Source organism: Notechis scutatus, chromosome 2 (assembly GCF_049901735.1).
Source record: "Notechis scutatus isolate UNSWTSFEM ecotype Mainland chromosome 2, rNotScu1.2, whole genome shotgun sequence".
Taxonomy (NCBI): domain Eukaryota; kingdom Metazoa; phylum Chordata; class Lepidosauria; order Squamata; family Elapidae; genus Notechis; species Notechis scutatus.
In genome coordinates this window covers 101,396,574-101,406,617 of record NC_142010.1, presented here as the reverse complement: position 1 = coordinate 101,406,617, position 10,044 = coordinate 101,396,574, and the positions used below count along the sequence as shown (strand labels likewise).

General features: G+C 40.0%; 1 long non-coding RNA gene across 1 annotated transcript; it reads left to right on the top strand.

Annotated features, from left to right (window-relative positions):
* Positions 1-6,909: 6,909 nt before the first annotated feature.
* Positions 6,910-8,145, top strand: LOC148132146 (uncharacterized). Its single transcript, XR_015747633.1, has 2 exons — positions 6,910-6,949; positions 7,449-8,145. It is a non-coding gene; the product is annotated as an uncharacterized LOC148132146 (long non-coding RNA).
* The last annotated feature ends 1,899 nt before the right edge of the window (positions 8,146-10,044 follow it).

Genomic DNA, 10,044 nt, shown 5'->3' with positions numbered 1-10,044 from the left:
GTAGAAAGCAAATTACTGTGACAAATATCTCTGTTTACTTCCTGTGTAACTTCCTTCATAAATATACCAATTATGAGTGTGGTAGTTGTTTTTCTAAACTATTTAGTATTAGAATTCTAGATCAATCTCCACATCTGGACAGGGAAGAAGAGCCTATTCATCACACCCACATTATATTGCAGTGGTTCTTGGTTCATCAATCTTTAACGTCTACTTTTTTTTTTTTTTTTTTACAACCCGGTTATCCTTTGTTTCATGGTGGAGTCAGGGCGACTGAATGGAGCTGAGCATTTACTGACCGGATGCCTTTCCTGATGCCTAGGCAGACTTCGCAGCAGGCATTTTCTCTTTGTGCCCTGATAGAGAAACATCTGTTGCTGCCTAGGATTGAACTCTCAATCTTCTGAATGGGAAGCTAGCGTCTTCACCTCTAGGCCACCGCACCGCTTCCTTAACATCTACTTATAAACGTGTGAAAAAGGCTACGATGTGCATGTGTTGTATGGAGTCTATGGAATGCTGAACTAAATAAACTGATGATTGTATTAGGCCAGGGGAACTTGCTGAAGTGACAAGTGAGCAAAGGTGGTCCTCCTTATGTTATTTCAAAATGCATGAATTGTTTTTGCAGCACAATCTTAACAAGAATTTTAAAGGGAATTCTAAATTCTAGAATCTAGATCGTAGCCCAAGACAACTCCAAAGAAAGGTTTTATTTCATAAACCAGATCTTCTACTGATAATGATTTCAATTTTGTTAAACTTAAAATTAGCCATCCTGAATAATTACTATTCTGAAATTTATTATAATTTCCCCACCAAACTAGTCTCATTGATGGCAAGAATATCATAAGATAGTCTTTCCCAACCCAATAATTTCCAGATGTGATGGATTATAGCTCATGCCACCCTCTGCCAATAGTCAAGTTCAAAAAGAATTGAAATCCATAATAGCTGGAATGCACCAGGTTTGGAAAGGCTGCCTGAAAGGAGTTGAAGACGTAAATTGTGCCCTTTGATTGATGTGCCACCAAATCCTGAGTATTACCACTTCTGGATTTCCAAACATGTGTTTCTTTGGAAATATCCATATGCTCCTGCTTAATAAATATAACAAATGTCAGACCAACATCTAGTGATAGAATCAATCTGAATGCAAATTGCTCAACATTCTCCACAGAAAGGGGGAAGCAACTGACTTCCCTCCCCCCCAAAAAACAGTAACCAGCTTTGTTGAATGAGCATATAGGCCAATGATGGCGAACCTTTTTGTTGTGGTGTGCCAAAAGTGCCAACACCCACAATGCAATGTGCCCTGCCCACCACTTCCCCCTTATTTGCACTGCACATGTGCATGCCTCCTAACTGATTTTCGGCCCATTTGAGGCCTTTTTCGCCCTCCTGGGGACTCGAGGGAAGCCTCTGCGCCTTTGGAGGCCGAAAAATGGGCCTGTTTCGGCACTTCCGGTTTCGGCACTTCTGCTATTTCCAGAAACACTGGAAGTGCTGAAATGGACCCATTTTTTGGCCTCCAAAGGCTGCAGAGGCTTCCCTCGAGCCTCTGGGAAGGTAAAAAAGGCCTCAAATGGACTGAAAATCAGCTGGGAGGGGCACGCACGCGCAGTGCAAGTAAATTTGGCTGGGACTCGTGTGCCCGCACAAATGGATCTGTGTGCCACCTGTGGCACGTGTGCCATAGGTTCGCCATCATGGATATAGGCACTGACTCATGCCCATGCAGTTTTCACATCAAAAAGTTTGGAATGATGGTCTGACTTAAAGAAATAATTAGACAAACTCTTCTGGATTCCTGTTTTGCCCCCTACACTGGTAGGCATAGCTATACTCTCAGGATTATGTCTTTTCAAACCCAATCAACAGTATGAAACAGCAAATGAGAGATGCATGGAGAGTTGAGCCTTACTGCTTAGGATATTTTGCAATTTTCTAAGAATCCAATTGATTGCTAGGAGGGCTATAATTTACATTTATCTGCAATCTCTTTACAATTCCAAATTTTGTAGGATTGTATATAAGCTTCTGAAACATTACTTATATTCACAGCAATCCCCAAGAGAGGATTCATCTAAATTCATCTAAATTCCAATGTTTAGTTCTCTGATTAACCTGCATTTATAATGAAATAAATTGGCTGATTACTTCACAAGAGTTTTGAACAGTGGATATATCCAGTGAGATATATGGGCTAAGGAGGATGCTTGACTTAAATTAAGGAGCCCTAATTTAATTCTATACTTGAGAGACCCTTTGCGGAACATAAACATCACTTGCTAATAATTTTAGTCTTCAGGGCTGCCATGAAGTTGTATTTATCTCATTCCCATCCCATGTGGGAGACAGGTTTATGTCGTTTTCAGGCATACTAGAAAGTTATGGTGATGTTTTCCATTTTAAGCCAAAAGCATCCAACAGCAGCTTCAAATAATATGAAATGTCACTGCTCATTACACTAGAGTCGGAGCCAGGTGACCAGTCGTTGGAAGGATTATAGAGTGTGACTTTGGACATTTCAGGCTGATGTGACCACATGTTCCCTTCCTCAAATCCTTGATCAGCCTTGCCTACTCCTATGTTGCTATTGTCTTGCTATTGTTGGACACAGCAATGCAATACTTGCATTTCAGGTTATGGATAGGAATAACGGAACTGTAATTTAGCAAGAGAATTTCCTGTTTGTTTTTCTAGAAAGCCACTGTAGCTGTGTGCAAACAATTCCCTGCCACAAACATATGTGTGCCTGTATAGCACAACATGTTGATCACTATTTGCATCCTCCGTAGAATGGGGGAAGCAATTGACAGCTTAAATTTGGAAAGCACCAGATTCTCTGTTTCTGTTGTGGCCAATATACTAGTTGTTTTACCCATGATTATATCATTTCCTTTGGCATTACTGGAGTTTAATGAGGTTATTGCACTAAGCAAGGCTGCAAATAGAGCTACCATATAAAGCTTGTAAAAAATCCAGATAATGACTAGATAGTAGCAAAGAGATACAGAAAAATAAACTCTTTATTGCTGCAGAAAATATTATCACATAAAAATGAGGCGATGGTTTTGGTTGTGTAATTATTAGGATTAAATAGTCACTGAAAAGTCAATCTAAAACCCACAATTGAGGGGCAAATATCTGGTTTTATATGATTGACAGCAAATATTAATATCTCCAGCATACTAAATGGCCATCATAGACTCCACATGTGTTAGATATATACTCGTGTCTTGTAAATAGTGGTCATAGGCAAGAATCATGGTTTGGTTTGTGTATACTAGTTTGACCAACCTATTATATATATGGGATATTAAGACAGAAAGGCCTCATTTTGACACACTTGGTTTGAACATCTCCTTTGGTAAGGTAATTTAGGATCCTTCCTTGTAAATTGAAGGGTAAATATATTATATCTATATACTACTAAAACTCTTGTTGTCATGACATGTAACTGGGAAAAATGGTGCCTCGTAGGGCAACCATTTTTGAACCAAGGTACCTCGAATGGGCTAACATACAGAATGTGTCCAAAATCTGGGAACTATGATTCCCAAGGGAATAAAAAAAATTTAGGGAGCTTATGGCTGCTGGGCTACTGATCCTTATTTTCAACGTTCTTTGATAGTTTCCCAACCAGTCTCACAATCCTTCATTCCATTCCCCACCCAGCAGCAGCCACTGGGAAGGGAAAGGGGAAGGGAAGAGAAGGGAGAAGGGAGAAGGAAAGGAAAGCCAGTAGGAAGTCAGAAATCATTCCTTCTTCCACTGACTTTTTGCTTGACCTTGGTCATTTTATTTTTCTGTTACTAGGAATTAAGGAAGGAAGGATGACCCAGAGCATACGTTTAGTAGTAAAACTATTTGTTAACTCCCATTTAAATATGGTTGTAATTGTAACCTCTTGAATTCCCTCTTCTTTATTAAGCATTCAACAAAGAGGGAGAGAGACATTTAGGGCCCATTCGGTGCAAATTTGCATGTTTCACCCATTGAGTGCTATGCTCTCTGGACTGCTTCCTTTCTCTGACTTCATACAATTGATATTTAGTAGATGTCTAGCTGCTTGGCCAGTCTAGGCCAGTCATGGTTTTATGCAGTGCAGAATAAATAAGATGCTTTTGCAGAATAACTTCTCAGGCCATGGGCTGACTTTCAGAAGAACTTGGGAAAAGGAACAAGGAAGTCATACACATAGCCTGTGACCTTCCCATGCGTTATCTGCATTACATGGCAGACGAAGTCCAAAGCACTACATTTCCAAAGGGAGAATGTACCCACAATGTGCCGCCATATATAGACTGACCTTTGGAGATAGTTGTACAAATGCCCAATTCATACCTTTGCCCAGATTGCCTCACCATTTAATTTGCTTCGCAAAATTGTTATGATGCTGAAATTGCAGTGTGATAATCCTGGAAAAAGGGACAATAAGAATAGTGTTTGGGGTGGGGGGTGGGGAATGGAAATAGAATTTAGATGGTGGACACAGGAGAGAGAGCTTAATGAAGAATTATCCCAGGAGTACTTTAGAGATGGAAAAACCTCACACTCTTTCTTGCTTTAGAGCTATGCTTCATCAGTTTATAAAAGTTCACCTGCCATTTCACGTGGATAACACAAGGGAAGGTCACAGGCTATGTATTACTTCCTTGTTTTTTAAAAATAAAGGATGACAGTTCCTCATGAAGAGGATGAGAAAGTCACAAGAAAGAGAAGAGCACTTTACAGAGATTTTTTTTAAAAGGGGGCCCCTGAGCCCTTCTGAGGAGACTTACTCCTGCTGATGATTCATCAATGTTTTCAGCCACTGGGGGCCATCCAGCCAATGGATGTATTTACTTTCATAAGTGTTATTTTATTGCCTTTCTCTAGATGAGAAATGTGATTGTAGGACCAAAGATTTCAAAAGCTCTTTACCAGAAATCAGCTCGAACTTTGGGAAAGAGAGAAAACAAAATATCAGAAAGGTAAAAGAGAAAGAAAGGGAGAGAAAGTGATGTGCCAGGGAAAGAAATGGCATCAGAATGGAAGCTCTGAGTGATCAGCTCGCAACTGGTTTCTACTGAGCAAATATGGCCCTGCCATAATGCAGCTAAGAAGATCCAGTTAAACCTAGAATCTGGGCATGTATCTCATTCCTCTGCTTTGTACATATCCTGGTTGCTATCTAAGAGCTAGTCTGTCTGTATAATAACCTATGAAATTCTTATGACCAGGTATCTTAACTATTTGTCTGTAGTTAGCTGCCATTTCAGATCACACCCTTAAAATCAGTTTTACTTTTTTCCCCTCAGTGCCCCTGAATTGTAAAGCAGGGGGACTTACTGAGCCCTTATTGTTAGGATCATAAGCTTGTTTGGTGTTTACCATAGTATTTCTCTCTCTGTGTATGTATGGCTTAACATGTTATGTGAATACAGCTCATTTTAGCTTATGAATCCAGGAAAAGATTTAATTCATGATTAGGTTAAGTGTATTGGGTGAACATACTGGTCATAATTGCATTTGGGTTACTCATTCACATCCCCTGATGTACAGATCATATCATTTTGTGGAACATTTAATGTCATACTGATGTTTCCATTTCTGCTCTCCTGTCATCAGAAAATACAACCCAAATGATTTGTCCTCTATTGCAGAGGCTGGGTGGGTGGGAGAAGCAGCCACCCACCTGTAAATTAGTCTGTAGTTTCCTATTGCAGTGTCAGCACTAAGTCTATTGTCTGGCATACTGGAGACAGGGGTGCCTGCTGTTGTGTCTGAATTGTTGATTGTGCATTCTGTTCGGACCAGTATTATCCTATTCACACCATGTTTGACTCAAAGGCACAATCTGTGCCATGACCTTTTCCTTCTCACTTCCTCTCCCATTAAGTAATGACAGCCAGAGATAAATACACGACTATTGTGGGACTATGTGGATGATCTCAGCCTTTTTTAGTGATATGAAGACTTAAATACATACATATCCCTCAAAATACAAACCCAGGCCATCTCTTTCCATGAAGTAGCTCAGGGGCCTATTGCTTTGTCCTGGGAAAAGGTGATAGGATGAGACATCTAAATGTTGTATTTCAATGCCTTTGCTTTCTCTGCTTGTGAAACAACAAGTGGATAAGACTAGAAGTCAGTAAGAGAGTGAAAATACTGCTACAAATAAATAATGAAGAATCGGTTTACGCGCATTTTATTATTAACAACATTGCCCAATTATTTGGTGGGTAAAATGAGGTGGGTAAAATGAGGACCCAAACTGTTGGGGTTAATATTCTGAGTCTATAAACTGCTTAGAGAGGGCTATAACGCACTGTAAGGCAGTATATAAGTCTATGTGCTATTGCTATTTAGAACATGAAGAAAATAGGTCCAGCAAGGACTCTGTGGGATTGGCACACCTTGACCAGGTGGGAATGTTTTCCTTTATCGATCCATTTGTACAGATAAGTGACACTCAGTTAAAATTTCTCATGGCCAAGCAGGCTGGGATGGACAAGATTTAGAGCACATAAAGATCAAGAGGACTGCCACAAATGGGATATGTTGGTTATTAGACTTTCTCCTGAATATAAAGCGGAAGTCCACCAAAGCAGATCCAGGTGTTCAGCATATTCCTTCGCTACAACTTAGCTGACGTGCCTACATGCATAATGTCAAGGTCACGTCAAGGCCAATCAAATCACACAGCTAAAAATAAATTAGCTGTTCCAAAGCTGATGCAGCATGCACATCTTGAGTACGTAAATCTTGTTCCCAAAACTATACAAATTCTCTAAAAAGTGCACTTCTTCTTTTGTGTGGCACCACACTGTCCCTTCTTCAGAACAGCCACGCCCAGAAAAGAGGAAGGCAGAAAATAGAACCCTTTAAAGGCCCTAGTTCTTAGTAGGAAGGAAGCAACACAGAACCACAGACATGGCCAAGAGAAGATCCCAGGCAGGTTAGTCTAATTGTTTTGATAAAACCATAATTGTTTCTTTGCTGGGAAAAACAGCATTCAGGTGTTTGTCCTTTAGAGTACTTTATTTTAGATTATCTAATTAATCTGTGTGCTCATATATGAAAAGCTGATGCTCTTTGGTATTTGGATCCAGGAGTTTCACCATAATTAAAAGCAGAGCCTCGGCCATTCATAGCTGTATTAGTCAGAACTAAATCCAAACTATTTCCTGTTTAATTACAGCAGAGCTTCTTTCCACTCTGAGAGCTTCAAGCACAGCACAAAAGCAGGAAGGGCAATTTGTGCCCATTGGCCTCCTATTTTTTTTCCTGCCCAAAGCCAGATCCTACTTCTCTCACCTTCTGTGATGGGAGCAGGTCTCACCCAAGCCATAAATGGCACAGTGATATTGTTTAATGGTTGATAGTGGGACTGCAGATGTAGTTTGTGTAGTTCATATTACACCTTGCCCCAAACCCCCTGGTTTTTCTCTCCTCAGCCCCATCTGACTATTGACCTTGCTGATATGAAGGGGACAATCTTGGATGCAGATCAAGCCAAAACCAAACCAAACACGTGATATTCATATAATGTATGAACGCAGGCTTGAAGTGGAAGTAGCTGGAATTCTAATTCTCTCACACAACCAAGTCAAACCTTGTTGAGACAAGACAATCTGCACAGCACACCTCAACTGCATACTTTTCATTTGCACAGATTGACTGAATAGTACATTGCACAACTGCATGCCCCCAAAAGAGTCACATGCAGATCAACAGACAGCAAGCACAACCAAATGTTCTGCACCGGCTGAAACTGAGTAGACATTTCCCCCTGAAGAACACTGGATGGCCTAGAGATTGCTGGGAGAGGTGAACACTCAGACTGATTTAAGGGAGGACAGGATCTTTGACTGATAGACTGTGGGGTGAGGAAGACTAAAGGTTCATTGATACTGTATCTCACTATAAAACCTTCTGATAACTATAGCCCTATGATGGCTGCTTGAAGAACATTCCTCTCTACTATCTGAGTGAATTCAGTTCTTATAACAAGTGGTCTTTCAGATTTCAGATAGCTACATGTTCATAGCCCTAGGAATAACTATACAGATTTTCCATACTGAACATTTTTGTAGTCAAAATGTCTTACAGAAGCGTATATGCATATATGAAATATATTTTTTCTGTAATTAAGTGGATTCCTTTTTTAAGTCTACACAGAGCAAACATGCAGGTAAAAAAAATATGTATCCTGCAAGTGCAAAGTAGTCCTATAAGTCTATTCCTCCTTTCCTTCTTGCCATTTTGGTGTTGTGTACAGACTGGATGGTACCATACCACTTGCCCAACCATAATGTGTGGTAGTATGAACTTTGTTAAGTGGGTGCACTGAATGAAGAGGCAGGACACGTAGACTCCAGGTAAACTGTTTATTTAAATCCGGAAGAAAAGTGCTCAGCCATGGCTGGCGCCGGCTTTTATAGCCAGCACTGTCCAATGTTTAAGCCACTGACAGGACTTTATTTCTCCCGCCAGTGGCTGAGGCAATGAATGGAGTCTGACATCAGACTCTACTCTTAGTGACCATTTAAGGCAATACTTAACAAACTTAGTCATTGTGGCTTGGAATGGACTTGTCTACTATGCTTTATTCAACAAAATATAGGTAAAATAACGAAGGCTCAATAACTTTCTTTAATTTTGTAAGAAAAGGAATAAAGAATATCAAAACACATATTTAGTTCCCACACAATGCTAACCTATCCTTAAAGCCTATAAGCCTTGGTTTCAAATTATGATTTCTGATAACTCAAAATAGCAGCTACAAATGTTTGGTTGTTTAGTTCATATAAGGAAGGAGATGACAACACACACATAAACACACACTTATTGTGCTAATCCTCTAGAGTAGCTTATTGCAATTTGGGGCAGTTTTGTCACTCCCGCTATGGCACAAATGGGTTAACCTCCTATCTTGAAAATATTTTTCCCCTTTAATAATCTTGATGGTTTGCTGGCTCACTCTTTTAGTTCCCACAAGTCAAGATACTATGTGTGCATTACTGAGTTCAGACTTTTATGATTTTGTAATGCTTTGTGGCTTTACATAAAATGAGCTGTTATTTCTAATGGCATTTCCTCCCAGCTCCAAAGAAAAACATATGTAAAAAGAGGTCTGTTACCCAAGTCTGCCTTTTCAAAATCCCCACTTTGTATATAGGTCTCTGCTAAGGCATTATTAACATTCATATTTAATAATATCAATTGTTAATTTAACATTAATGTTAATAATAATTAATATATAATTATTAGCATATTAGTATTCCGAATGGCAATGTTAATATAGCACAGTGAAAGATAGAGCATGTTAGACTGAAACTACAAAACATTACTGAGACCTCTAGAATAGCTGAAGTATGAACTGCTCATTTGGTATTTGAACCCAACCACTAAGGTTTTAAATATATAACTATTCCAACTGTGGTTTATGCTGCGTTATTGGTTAAGCAAACTGTATCTTAGCATACCCTAGAATCCCTCCCATAATAGGATCCTTCCATGGGGCCACTGGCTTTGCCCCCCCCCCCAACAAACCATCCCCAACATTTTCATGCCATTATGTGGGCTCTTGGGGGTCCTGTGTGTTGGCATGGCTTTGTCCACTTTTATCCTTTGCTAAGAGCAACACTTAGCAACCTAGAATCAAGAAGAAATTTCCTGACAGAACAATTAATCCAGTGGAACAACTTGCCTCCAGAAGTTGTGAATGCTCCAACGCTGGAAGTTTTAAAGAAAAGATTGGACAATCATTTGTCTGAAATGGTATAGGGTTTCCTGCCTAAGCAGGGACTTGGACTACAGGACCTCCAAGATCCTTCTATTCTGTTCTGTTCTATTCATCTGAGATAGGTAGCCCACTGCCCCTTCCTTCTTCCCCTCTGGAGTTGGCTTTTTCCTTCAAACTCCTCCAGTTGTCTACTGTAGAGAGGCACAATATTGCCATTCTCCAAAAGAGCCAGAGTCATGGCGACAATGGCAGCAAGGAGCTGTTGCCCCATCAGTTGTGAGAGAAGGTAAATTCTCACAGGATGG